The following is a 14482-nucleotide window of genomic DNA, read 5'->3' on the forward strand; positions in this document are numbered from 1 at the left end:
AAATCTCCAAATGTTTTTGAAACAACACAAACGAGACATAACATTTAACATATTGTTAAATGCTAAGTGACAAAAATTCTCTCTTCCTCTGCTCAAAAATGGTCACTTCTAACATGAAAACACAAAGATGACAGTGACTAAATGCTGAAATCGGGAGTCAAGAATTTATGTCCATACATTTATTACTATTATTATTAACAGTCTTATGTAAAAAAAAAAAAAAAAAGTTAATACAGTTCCACCTTGGCTGACACAACAGAGATTACTTTCATGTATCATGACCTGGCCGGGCAACCACATATATAAACTTTAGAAAGCCTACAAGTCAATTATTTCAAGTGTTTAGTTTTAACTAAAGAGCTGCAAAGCTAATGACAAAATTTTGTTAAACTTGAGAACATCTTAAAGGCTGTCATAAACTTGTTCTTGGGGATACATTGCCAGCAGTTAGATCAGTATGAATAGCACCTTTGGCATCAACCCTCTCATGCAAAGTAACCTTCTTTCAAGTAAGATAAGATCTGGCCAGGAACTACAGGTGAAAATTAGCCTTTTGGCTAACCCTGGCATATTTACACCAATACTTTTCTATGTCTCTTAATATGCACTGTCCCTGTTAAATCAATAAGTGAAATGAAATGAAATGAAAGTTACTAAACTTCAGCTGTTATTTGGCTTCAAACCAAACTCAGTGCCCTCAGTGGTGCCTCTATGCTTGGCTTCTAACTAAACAGATTATGTTAAAGGACATTGTGTAAGAAGTACTGCCATCTAACACTGGAATTGTGTATTGCATTCTAGTGTCTCACTTTCTCAAACTTGTATTGCAACCATGGTAGCCGCCATATCTCAAAAAGCCTTTACAATACTGATGAAAGCATGTTATCCGATAGTTCATGGAGTGTTCCCTCTGTTACATACAAAGAATTCACTTCTGAAGTTGAACGATAATTTATTCACTGCCGCTATATTTACATCGCAGTTCACCTACTTCCGTTTACTTCACAATACCAGCAACCGGACTTCTGCCCCCTTCCCAATAACAATATACATATGTGACCACCATGAAACAAATACAGAAGTATTAACCAGTAACACAGTTACTGTATTTCAAACTTAACACACTCAAGTGAAGAAGATGAAGAAGTTCCCTCTGGATCACAACTGGTTCAGGGGGAAAACATCTGGTGGACGGAAATTCACTGTCAGATCTGGTTCCTGGTGTTTAGAAGGAAGAATGGTTCTCACAGGAGGAACGGATCTCGATAGGGAAACTAACCTTGACACAACACCGGCTTTTTGTCACAGTAAAAGCCAGCTTATAAAGCCTTCTCACCGGCTTTTAGTCTGGCTTTAATGTGACTGAAAGCTGCCGTTTATCGTGACTATAAAAGTGACTGAAACCACACAAACATACACTTCTCTACAAATGAGTTGGTGTATTTTAACAGAAACTACTTGTGCTGCCCATGGTAACGAGCAACACTGTCCAACAAAACTGAATAAAAAAGTTAGCCTTAAGCTAATATAGACAGTACCGTTGACTTACTGAGGGGAAAGCTGCAACTTCAGCATCCTTTTTAAAATCTTTCTCCTTCTTGAGCTCTTTCCACCTGGGGAAGGCTAGCATGATATTGATCCTCCTTTATTGTATCATTTGGCCATGCTGCCTTTTAAGTCCCCTTTTTTGCTTTCTTGGCGATGGTAAAACAGTCACTGTGCTGCTGCTGCACATGTATGGTCCTGCATTTTTTTGAATAACAATTTAACAGATTTTCCAACTTGCTGGGGTTATAAGCCTCTCTCATTTATCTCCTCTCACGTCTCAGTCACTGTGTGTTGGCTCACAGGGAAAATGTGTAGTTGGTGCTATTTGTCCCTTGCTGGCAGCTGTAGTTTCAAGATTGCAGATCATCATGGCACTCCCATACCAGCTTACTTGTCAGACATATAAACAAATCTAAAATTCTTTGCTTACGAGAATGTGTCAGATCATTAGCGGAGGTCATACTACACCAATGATAACACATATATACATGCAGACAACAACAGAAAATGTTACATAATGTCCCTTTAATTTTAATATTTGTTTAATAACATGCCATGGATGCGGTTTTAGAGGCTTAATTTCTAGAGATAATAAAAATGTAAACAGATCTGGAAAAACAGATTGAAACATTGGAATTTTATTAGTTTCATCCATATTTTATGGAGGTTGCTTAAGGCATTTAAAAAACTTTACAAAATGATGTCCTCCAGCAGTAATGACTGTATCATGTAATAATATGTGATGATGATTATGACAATAAAATCCCTTAATGACAGTTCTATAATGTTTGGAACTGTCACAAAGTGATTTTATTGTCATAATGAAGAAGATAGTATGCTGGTTTTAGCATCCAGTTTTATTTCTTTCACTTCTGGGCACAGATCTTATTGAAGCTCTTCAAAATGTGAGTTAAATTTTTGTATCAGGATAAAACAAAGAGAAAGTTCCTTTAAAACATGAACATTGGCTGTGAAAGAAGCTTTTCTGGTGACCTGACCTCAGTGATGGCTACCGTTTTAACACACTGATGGAATGGGACAGCCTCTGACCTGGACGTTGATGTCTTGTTAGTGAAACCAGGAATGAACCGACCCATTCTGACCAGAGTGACCATACAAGGACCCCGATCATCTCTCCGTCTCGGTGGACTATAGTGTTTGATGATCTGGTAATGGGATAACAAGTCATAGTTCACTCTAGATCGGCTACTCTGCAGCATATGTTCATGTGTTGGAAAGAAGTCAAAGCTGCAGAGTTTGTGTGTGTGTGAGAGAGAGAACGAGAGAGCATGTTTGTCTAGAAACCTGTAATTATCCTCCTGAGGAAAACAAGTGCAGAGTGAGTGTTCCATTGTGGAAACAGGATTATAGCCTGTGAGAGAACTGAAAGCTCTGCGCTTCCATGTTTTATAATGTTTTCACTTTCGATCTGAGTTGATTGATTTGAGGTGGGTGTATGTGTGTATTTGATATTGAATCTTATGTTGAGTGCGCCTCATGCCATTAATTTTCTTCTGTCTATTCTACTGATTATGTGACCTTATTGTCTTGGAATGTGTCTGGTTGCAGGTTCGGGGCAAGTGGTTGTTAATATAATGACACGTGTGTAGGCAAACATGGTGTTTCTTTCTGAATAAAAACACATCGTGTAGTTTGTTTTGATCAAGGTGTGTGACCCAGAGAGAGAGAGAGAGAGAGGTGTGGAGACAAGAAGCACGAAAGAAAGGAAGAGAAAGAGGAGGCAGACATTTCTTTCACAGAGTTCTCCATGTCAGCCATGTAAGAAAGCCGCCAAACCAATAATTTTGTCAAGTTCTTTTTTTAGCAGAGCGGCTGAAGCGTCTTTGGATTGCCACATGTATAAAGGCAGCCCATATAAAGCCATTCACAGCACTGAATGAACACGCCATCTGTGGGGCTTTCTTATTTCCTCTTCTCTTTTCTTCTCTTCCTTTTTCAAGCCTTGTAATCAAATTTGAGCAAAATCAAATGGCGGGAGGATAGAAGGAGAGCAGTGGGGGGGAGGAGGGTTCAATGAAAGTACCTTTTGTTGGTCTGAAACGAGCAAGTAATTTACAAAATGCCCTCCCTTTGTGCAGGGGGCTAAGGGAAGAAAGAAATCAGTAGCTTTTAGAAGCTAGGCCTTGCGCTGCGACGGGCAAGATAATGAAAGCTGTCTTGCGTTTGTAGGCTAGAGAGCATCTCAAAGGCAGACCGGGCCCCGGCTCAGGGTTAGCTTGGCTGCTGGAAAAAAAGAAGAAAGAAGAAGAAGAAAAAAAACAAACAAAACCAAAAAAAAAAAAAAAAAAAAAACACAACACGCTCCTCTGTATGTGTGTGTGTTTGTGTGTTTGGCAAAGAGCGGCAAAACAGGACTGCTGTGCCCGGCTACTCTTGGCAGAGACTCTGAGGAACAGACAGAGTTGTCGATGCTGAGGAGAGGAGAGGAGTGATAGAATGACTTCAGCTGCACAGAGGGCTGCAGATCCCCTCTTACCTGTTGTCTTCTTGCAGGTGCATCCGGCTGGCCCTGCACGCAGAGGTGGTTACACCTCCACAGAGGAGTCTGAAGCTGAGATGAAGATGAGGAGGAGGAGAAAAAAATATTGCAGCGATCATTCTGCTGAAGGATTACAAAGTACAGAGGATTCAAGCTGACTGGTCTCGTCTTTAATTCCACATCTTGTTGTTGACTGTTGATGGACATGCAGCCTTTAAATGACTGGATCTGCCGGATTATCACCTGGGTGACACCTGGGAAGATTGTTCCCATGGATTTTAAAGGTCAGACCATCTCAAAAAGCATGAAATGTCTACTTATATAGTCTGCTCTCATTATACCCTATTAATTCTCAAGAGTTTAACTAACTTAAAATAACGAATACTTACTTAAGGATGTCTAGAAGCTGCTAGCTTACCCGAGAAATTGTCAGAACAATAATAGGTGGTTATATTTTACTTAATATAATAAATAATTTGAATCAAATTTGTCCTGACAAAAGAGTTTTTCGGATTACCAATGTAAACATTCTGCATGTCTGGCCTTCAGATTAGTTCCTGGTTTAAAGTGAAGGGAGTGATACCTGAAGTTTCCTTCTGCAGAGACCGGTGAGTTTGAACACACTACACTGTTAATCTGCTCTGCAATAACTCGTGTGTGCATTCATATTTGAGTTTCACTTATTAATGTTTTACATTCTTGCATGTCAAGAAAATACCAATTGTTTTTTCCCCACGATGCTTCATGTTGTATGCTCTGTTTGTGCCACAGTGGAAAAAAATTCTGCTTGCTTTAGTTAGAATAACAACTTACAACACCAAAAGCTCAGAAAGTGATTCAATCTAATCTTATTCTTCTTGTCAGTGGTGATTAATGTGATGCTAGATGTTACTAAGATAACACCCCCGTGTGATCATTAAATCAATATTTCTGCTGCGCTTAGTTATAGCATCCAACATACTGAAGGACAGAATCTTAAAATAACTTAAAAGTTATCAAATTCAGGTCAGTGAATGCATGAGGGGTCACGACTAAAATAATTGAGTTCCTGGCAAATTGAGAAAAACAAAATATTTTAATAGAACAAAAATGAAAAGCTGTGGTGTAATTTGGAGTAAGTTTTGCCTTTTGATTCTCCTGAGGATGCCTTTGATGAATGTCTAGAAGTCACTTCAACTGAGCTGCTGAGGACTGTGATAACTAACTTTGCTGCTGAAACAACTCTGGGAGGTGCTGCAAATATGAAATAGAAATAAAGAATAAATAATACCAATGGGTGGGAGGTGCAGTCAAAGATTAAATGACAACAATCAACAATGTGTTTGCTCTCCCTCTCCTGCTTTTCTTGTTTATGAGTCATAGCATGCAGAATTGATTTATGTTGTCATCAATATTTAAATCAGGGAGTGTGAAGATGTCTCAGCGCAATCACAGTAGTTGATGTCTTGTTTTTTGTGTTTGAACGTGAGTGTCTATAGTTTTGAGGTGCTTGTCCTCTGCTTTGATATTTCCAATTTCTTTGCAATCCTGCTCCACTCTACTTTAAAGGAAACATTTCAACCAAACATTTAGACAAGTGAAAGGTAAACTCTAAGAACAGTCCACAAGCCTAAAAAAACTCTCAAGGATACTTATAAATTTTATAGTGAAACACTGGAAACACACATCTAAAATGTTTAATCAGGAATAGTCATAAAAAAAGCTTGGCTAAAAGTACAAATATTTAAAACTCCACAGAGGGCAGAATATCTGCAATGATGAATAATCAAATTATTGTACCCAAGTGTAGCAGAAAATAGGAAAAGGCAGAAAGTAAAATTGAGAACTGATTTGCACATCAGCAAAGTATTTTATGCTAAAAAATAAAATGACAAATCAAAGCCTTGACGCTTGAAATGTACACAGGAATTCATCACTACAGGCATTCAGTCTATTAATAGGAAATGCTGATCTGAAATTGGCTGTGAACCTGATGAAGCTGCAAGGTTTCTCTTTAAATGATGTGAAAATTATGGTCCAGATTTACTAAACACATCACATTAGTGAGTGGACATAATCCAGTTCACTGTTAAGCTTGATTCAGGACCTTGGACAGCTCATGAGATCGGCGTGATCATTAAATGATCAAAGCTTAAGTTCGGTAGTTCCTCTGGTGTTATCATTTTCTCTTTATTTTTATTCTTAAAGTTTGGTGTTGTGGATTGCTTTCGATCTTCTTCACATGTTAAGACAGAAAATGAAACGGTCTGGCACTCAGTGTGTTATCACTCTGCTCTCTGATCCTGGTGATGCATCGTCTTTTGAACCGCTATGAGTCCCAGTCTGAAGTCTGCACACCCCAAACCACAGCATGATTAATTTTACACTCTGAAAAGAAATGATCAGGACCGCCAGGAAACCTTTCACTGCACTTAACTAATTCCTGAATGCCGTTGTGCTTTGGAACAAACTGTTTATAAACCTTGCCGTATGTTTCTTTTGTTGTTCATCTTTGAGCTGGTTTGGATTCCAGTTAAAACTGAAGCAATAATGAACACAGGTTTTTCCTGTTGGTAACAACTATATTAAGTAGAATTATTACAAATTTAGACAAATTATCACATAAAATAGGAAAGTTTTGTTTATATCTCGCTCACCATCACCAGAGGAAATCTTTAATTAGTCTGAAATCCTCTTTACTATTTCGAGTGTGACAGGTTTTAGTCATGCCACACTGCAAGATGTAAAGCAAAACCGGCGTAACTAGCTTACAAAGTGTTCAGAGTCATTCATGTCGAACTAACTAACTAATGTCTGCATTAAGCATTTCAGTTAGTGGAAGTGAGTGAACTTGTTACCTATAATTTAGGGTGACTAGCTGGGGAGAAAGAACATTTATACTCCAGTCAGAAAGTCAGTGGTTGATCTCTGGATTCCTACAAATGACATGTCAACGTATCCTTGGACAAGACACCGAATCCTGTGTTGCAGTTCATACAGCATGATGTAAGCAGTTTAACTGGAACTGATTACAGAGTTTATATACTGTATGTGATAGCTTTGCTGTTGTTTACTTTCCTGTACTTTCTGACTGCAAAAAGAAACGGAAAACCCTCAAAAAGCCACGCAATTCTAAAACTATTAGAAATAAAATACATGCACTTACCTTAACATCTTCCATTTATTTAAGAACTAAGAAACTAAACAAGGTTACTTGGTTGATATAATTTGCAATTTTTAGTAACTATGTAGGAAATGCTGAAATAATAATTTTAGCTTTACTTGCAGTTAAAATAAATTTCTCATTGTTATTGAGCTGCTGTGTCCTCAGTTTTCCACCTCCAAAAGAGCATCATAAAAACCTTTAAGGTAAATTACAAAGCGAGTAAGTATTTTTTCATTTCCTTCTAAAGACTAACAGTAGTTAGATGTGGTTCATGGCTTCTATAAAGGAGGCGGCTATATTATAGTATGCTACTACTACAGTATTACTACTACTAGCTGCAGTATCTGTATCATTGGGTCATGATGGGCTAGTATCAAGATTAACTCTGACTTTAAAATCAGATGATACAATAATTTCTGAAATCTACATTATACAAATGGTTTTTGTTTCTCATCTGTATAATGGAACATTCAGTGGATCCTACCACATTACTGTAAACCCAATCAGTTGCTCATATTTACTAAATTGCAAATAACACAATAACATTTTATTTTAATGTTGTGTTAGATAAACATTAGCATCATTTAACCGACCAACCAATTTATCTTTACTTTAGCATAAAAAAAGCTGGTGATTATCCTGCATGTGGTGAAACGTAATAACTGTATTTCCTCCTTTTACTGAAGCTTCTTATGTCATGCTTTAAAGGCTGGAGAGGTGTCCTCCACAATGACACCTTGTTTTTTTTCTTTTAAAATAAATGAATAAATAAATCCAACTTAATCCGTTTGTCTGGAGGGAATAACCCTTCCTCTGCCACACTTTCCCACTCCAACACACATTTTCTGCAACTCACACGGAACCAAAACAAATAAACAAAAGCAGCAACACGCGGATGTTGTTCAACTTTATGAAAGTGCGCCGATCTGCCGTCATGCTTCAGACACGAGTCCTTTATGGAAAGTAAGGGTTTTGAGGGATCTATATGATTAATTGATTGTAAAGTTTATTACTGATGCCATGTCATCCCTGATTTAACACATTTTACCCATTTTAAAAGAAATTTTCTACTGAATTGGCTTCACCTGAGTTTCACCCTGTTCTTCCTCACTTTACTTTTTTACATTTAGGGAGCAATAAACAAGCAATTCAAATGAGCCTGTTTCTCTGTTGGCATATTGAAATGTCAGGATTTGCACTGGAACAAATAACACTGTTTAGGATTCATTTGGAACAGGATGGGTAATGAGCTATCTTGGTGTTACCACACTGTAACTGGTGGCTTCCGTCTTCCTGCAGGGTTACAGTCACCTAGGCACATTGCATGCATCAGTTACCAACAGATTCCTCAACCCCTCATCTCCGTGTTCATGGGGCATCTGTGTGTGTGAGCATGCATGTGTGTGAACATGAGAGTGGAGGGTAACAGATTAGGTTTTCACTTTTTTTTTTTGTTGTTTTTTGTTCAGTTAAAATGAAATATTTAAATTACTTTTACTGTCTTATAGTCATATTCAGGCATTATTTAGGCTATCTTCACACATTAAATTGGTACATTAAATTGTTGGTTGGCTCTGTGGTTATGGATATTAAAGTTTGAGTAAATATTAGCAAGATATATGGCTGCACGGTAAAGTCATGAGTAGCACTACCACTTCATGAGAAGGTTCTTGGTATGATCCTCAGCTAGGGCCTTTCTGTGTAGAGTTTGCATATTCTCCCAGTGCATGTGTGGGTTCTCCCCTGGTACTCTGGTTTCCTCCCACAGTCCAAAAACCTGCATGTTAATTTAGTTTATTTTAAATGATTCATAGAAATGAGTGTCAACATGAGAGGTTGTTTATCCTTGAGCTGTACCATGTGATGAACTGACTACCTGTACAGGGTGTACCCCACCTTCCGCTCGATAGTGGCTGGGATATGCTCCAGACCCCCTGTAAACCTGAATGGGATTAAGTGGGTATAGAAAATGCATGGATGGGTAGATTAGAGTGTTCAGTGTCATCCATGCAAAAGCAGTGTGAAGCAGTTCTGGTTCTGCTTTAGGAAACTCAAAAGATCATGTGAACGACATTTACATTTAAATTTTAAAGCATAAATTTAACAAAAATGAAATACAAGCAACAGGACATGCACTTTAAATTGAGCTTGCATTTGTTTAAAGGGGATGGAATTTAATTCTGTGATGGACTGGTGACCTGTCAAGGGGGACCCTGCCTCTCACCTGGTAGGGCTCTGGGATAGGCTCCACCCCCTATTGTGAAATAATTTCATTAACAGTGGCTCAGTGAACCAGCTGCACACCACCTGGGCCTTCACCACATGGACTAAAACATCTATTGATACATCTGTGCTTTTTCTACTATGATTTATGAAATGGATGACAAGAGCTTCATCCCATTTGGTTTGGATATTGCCACCAGCAGCTTTCCACTTCCACCATCTCAGTGTAACTGCATTAATGTTTTATGAGGCCTGTAAATATGAGGTAAAGATACTGTATGTCATCTTTAATTTCAGCTGCTTCTTTTTATCTTTACACCTTGTTCATCATTCCCCACATTTTAAGAATGTCCAACAGAGGCATTGTCTCTATTAAATCTCATGGGTTATTAATCTCACTTAGGTTTGCAGTGTGTTGACCCGTATAGCTCCCTAAGGACCCTCTAATAACTGTTAATGGGCTGTTAAAGTAGTGGGTGGGACCTGCACTGCGCAGGACTAGATGGTTGGATCTCACCGCCAATTACAGCTCATTGAGTAGGAGTGGTTGGGGGCAGATTTCATCTGTGATCTGCGAGTGTGTGTGCTGCTGCACCTGCGTATGTGTGTACGTGTGCATGCACATCTGTCAGTCAGGCTCCTTTTTCATCCAGCAAGCTGTGTGCAGACAGTTATTAGCAACAGCAGCTAGTCATTAAGCCTGTCATTTACTGAGTCTGCCAGCTGACCTGCTGATTTAGACATTGTCTGTACTTAACCTGTTTTTTTTTTTCTTTTGACAATATGCAGAGTACAGAATAAGTGAAAGAGACATAGTTAATGCTGCTTTTTGTGTGCGTGTGCTAATAAAATCTTAACTGGTATGACGTAGATTTTAGGTGAAAAATAAGTTGTGGTTTGTTCAGTGTTGTCAGGTTGCTTTGATAAATAAATACAACAGTTTGTTTAAGAACTAGATTTTGGAATCAACTTACTCACTTTCAGTTCCTCCATTTGTTCTATAAGTTAAACATGAAGGTGAATGATCAATGTCCATGAATGCTACTTGTTCTTGGAAGCGCCAAACAGCATAAATAAATAGAAAATATGTATATTCTACCTATTAAAAAGCTACAATATACTTGCAGGCAAGATGAGTGATGTCAAAAAGGTTCAGCAAGAGTTGAACTCGCTGACATCAACTGCTTTTATTTGTTGAATCCCTCTATATCCATGAAGGTTTTTTACTTTCATGGTTATATTACACAATTTTGTAAGACGAGATATGAGATGAGAAGAAAAAAATTAGTCTTAATTTCTGTGCTTTGGTAATGAGAACAGTTATGACTCACAACTATAAATCTCTTCGGTTCAGACAACTTTATTTATACCAAATGTACAAATCGTTTGCAGCTTTTCTGCATGTATACAAACAACATTATTTGCAATGATCAATGATCAGCTGGGAAACAAACACATGGGCACTTTTATCATATAGTACAGAATGTGGTCTGGTTGGCTGATAAGTAGTTTTGCTTTGTCAGACCCTTGTTTTTGTTTTTTTTCCAGATTGTGCCATAATCTCTTGCTGAATACTAATAATATTAAAGCATAACTGTTCTCTTAAAGGGGGGAAACAGATTACTGAGGAGGCACTGAAAGTAGTCAAACTTACTGAAAGCATTAATTTCCTAGTTTAAATTTTGTTCTTCCTGCATTTTCTTTTTTGTGTGAGGTGGGAAGCACAAAGCATTCCAAGCAGGGAATGTTAAAATTTCATCTTATGATTCTTCCAAAAGTGGCATACAACCACACCACAACTGCAGTATTGTGACGATATCAAAATTTTGGGTCTTAAGTAAGTTTATTTTCCCGTGAAACCACAGTAACATATGAAGCTTAACACACCTCTGCTCAGTTCATGCTGATTCTTTTTTTTTTTTAAATACAATTTCAGAGTAGAATAATAACAAATGAACATCCTTAAAGGTTCATTGAACCTTTAAGGATGTCACAGGAGTCATTTCAATACAGAGGGAAGAATTGTTTAAATGAAATGCCAACCAGTTTTAGAAGCAGTCATCACTTTATTTGACCAAACTTTTATGTTCTGAATATCTCCTGAAACAAATTCTAATACATATATAATTTTAAACAAATTTTATACTCTGAAATGTTCACATTTTGGAGCGTGCTATACAAATAATGTATGTTCACTCTCATTGAAGTTTTAAACAGGTGTGTGCTCATCCCCCTTCATTTAAATATCCACTAATACCCTCTGACTTTCCACTGCTGGGATTAACCTTATGCTACTTTGTCTTAGCTGCAGCTCCATGTGTCTCCCAGGAAACCTCCTGAAGCCCTGCTAGCAGCGATAGAGGCACAAATTAGGCAGCTTTCTGCCCCAAAGCTGCTGCATTAAGACAGCCCTCACCTTGGCCTGTGGGAGCTGCGTTAGTCGTATTGCTAATCCAAAAGCCAGCAAAGTCAATCAGTCAGACTTCTGCTTTCCTTTGTCTTCTTCTGATAAGGTAATAAGGATACAGAGGGGTTTAGGGGAAGTTTGCTGGTCGCGTATTTGAGTCTCAGGTGCCACATGTAATGGATGACCAGTGAATATCTCAGTAAATACAGACAGTCTGGTAGAAGAGAAGGAATCACAGGGGTATTGTCTTAAGAGGATAAGGCAATGAGAGGCTTTCAGAGTTGTATCAGTGGACAAAGATGGGAAGACTCTCATAGTAATTCCTGCTATCTAGATGTGACACCTCAGCTTGGCCCTTGAGCACAGAAGACAGTGTTATTATTCCTTTTGCCTTGTCTTGATAAGCTAATGAGGGTTCTAGTGAAGGGTGATGGGAGTGTTAAGAGCTGCATTAGTGGACGGAGAGAAACTAGCCAAGCTGTTAAAGCTCAGCTTTAGCTCCAGGTGTTGGTTTGAAATCGGGAATTGTCTCCTGCTGATAAAAGGGGTGACGGGGATAGTGGGGTTAAAACTAGAGCTCCTAAGTAGAAATATTTATGCTCATAGGACATTGTAATAGCTGCAAAATTTGTTATTAGGATCCCATGCAAATTACCCGGGTCTTTACATTTTAAAACCACGTTTGTGGTGATAAAGGTGCCATGATTTCTCCTCTAATAAACTGCTCAATATGTGGTTACTGTAAGCATGGAAGTCCTTGCAACGTACAGGTTCTGCTGTTATCATTGAAACTACACAGCTGTAGATCACAGTGTTTATCAGGGGCAAGTGGGTTACATCAGTGTTTGTATGATAAGGCCTTGTGACGCTAATATAAATTTACACAAGTTATACATTGTTGTAACCAGAATAATTTTAGCTGAAAGCTTAATAAAACCAGTTTTAGGAAAAAAGAAGATGATTCAAAACCCTTCATGTTTATCATGGACTAAAAATCTGTTTCTGTATCCAGCCCTGAATTTACAGTATTGTTGTTGACAAGTTGTTTCTTTAATATTTACTAAAATTTTCTGCATTAACTGCATGATGCAATATGTGACTATACTTCAGTGACAAACTCTAGTGGAAAGAGTGTTTTATCTCCTGGGACAGTGTAATAGATGAAAAAAGATGAGAATTGATTTAACTTTACACATTTGTTTTTATGTATTTGTTTTTTTTTTTCAGCTCATTTTCCCCCCAGTGTGTACTTTTAGTCAATGATACTGTCATTTAAATACCCACTGTTCACTACCTGCAGTCAGCTGATAAAATAATGGAGCATCTAGCATCCCATAAAGATCTAAATGTCTCACAAGAGCTGGAAGTGATTGAAAACAGAGCTTAAAGATCAGGTTGACACCAATGCAACTCCTAATATAAGGTACATTTTCTCTGTAACATGAAGCTACATAACCTTTGACTAGCAGGTTAGTCATATAAACCTAAAAAATCTGATGTACTTTTCAGATCTATCAAATGTTAGTTCTTTTAATTTTAGTTTTAAAGCTCCTGCTTTTTATCATTACATTAAACTAACATTATGTATAACTACTTCTTGTTACTGGACCCACATGGACAGCAACAAACTCATATCTTATTTGTATTATGTCTCTTTTCTTTAGTCACTTTTTATTTATTTTGGTAAAAGCACCAGTAAAACTGGTACAAAAATATTTTTGCTCATTTGGTCACCAGCGAGATATACTGCACCTATAACAATGTAAATGTATGTTAGAGGTGTGTGTTATTTGTGACAATGAATCTTAGCAGCATTACTGTGTGTTCGATGGAAAAAGAAAACAGGAAGAAGAGACATGAGAAATGATGGATCAGATTGAAACTGTTCCTTGAACAAAGTGTAGAAACAACATTTCTGAGTTTGCTGCCTGCTCTTCTCTTCAGGAGATGTTCTCTCAATAAGGTTCAAGTGATTGACTGGAGTTCTTAACATAATGGCAGTCAGGTCCAGGCTCCAGAATTATTGGATTTTTTTTCAAAGAAGCAAACGTCTAAATCAGGATTAACATATGGAATCAATTTTAAATGCATAAACAATATCAAAGTGTTTTATTTCTGTATATTGTCCATAAACACCTACACAGAAGCTGCGCCTAACACACGATCAGCCCACAACCAATAAAGAAAATCAGAAATCTGCTGACTCACCTTTAAAGTGGATGAATGATGGTTAAAAATCATCTTCTCACTTTCAAGATCATTTTGTTCTGTAAGACATAAAAGAACTAAATTTAAGATCTGCTGTTTTAACCAGTTAACCAGCTGTACTGCTTGAAACACTGACGTCATCAACCAATTTCACATATGTAACAAGACAAATTAATGTGGGAATAAAATAGCTACTACTGAGCTGATGAAGGTCGTGCTGTGCCAAATATGTCAATCATCCTCAGACATTTAGCATCTGTTTTTTAATCGCTCATTCTCTCTCCATTTTCTCACCTCAGTTCTGACGGGTTGCTGCATCCACTGGTACAGAAGTATCCGATTGGTTTAGCCTGGTGTCAGCTGAGTAAAAAAAAAAAATGAAAATGAATTACTAAGACCCAGGGACCACAGGAAAAGGGGATGATGTTTAAAGGGAACTCCTGCTCAGAGT

General features: G+C 37.8%; 1 long non-coding RNA gene across 1 annotated transcript in view; it reads left to right on the forward strand.

The window, feature by feature from the left end:
• LOC121653679 overlaps nt 1-14482 on the forward strand; it is a 31474-nt gene that overhangs the window by 10821 nt on the left and 6171 nt on the right. Inside the window, exons 3-4 of the long non-coding RNA XR_006012837.1 lie at nt 4063-4332; nt 4598-4656. This is a non-coding gene — a long non-coding RNA (uncharacterized LOC121653679). The remainder of the gene's footprint in view (nt 1-4062; nt 4333-4597; nt 4657-14482) is intronic.

The sequence above is a fragment of the Melanotaenia boesemani genome, chromosome 14 (genome assembly GCF_017639745.1).
Source record: "Melanotaenia boesemani isolate fMelBoe1 chromosome 14, fMelBoe1.pri, whole genome shotgun sequence".
Taxonomy (NCBI): domain Eukaryota; kingdom Metazoa; phylum Chordata; class Actinopteri; order Atheriniformes; family Melanotaeniidae; genus Melanotaenia; species Melanotaenia boesemani.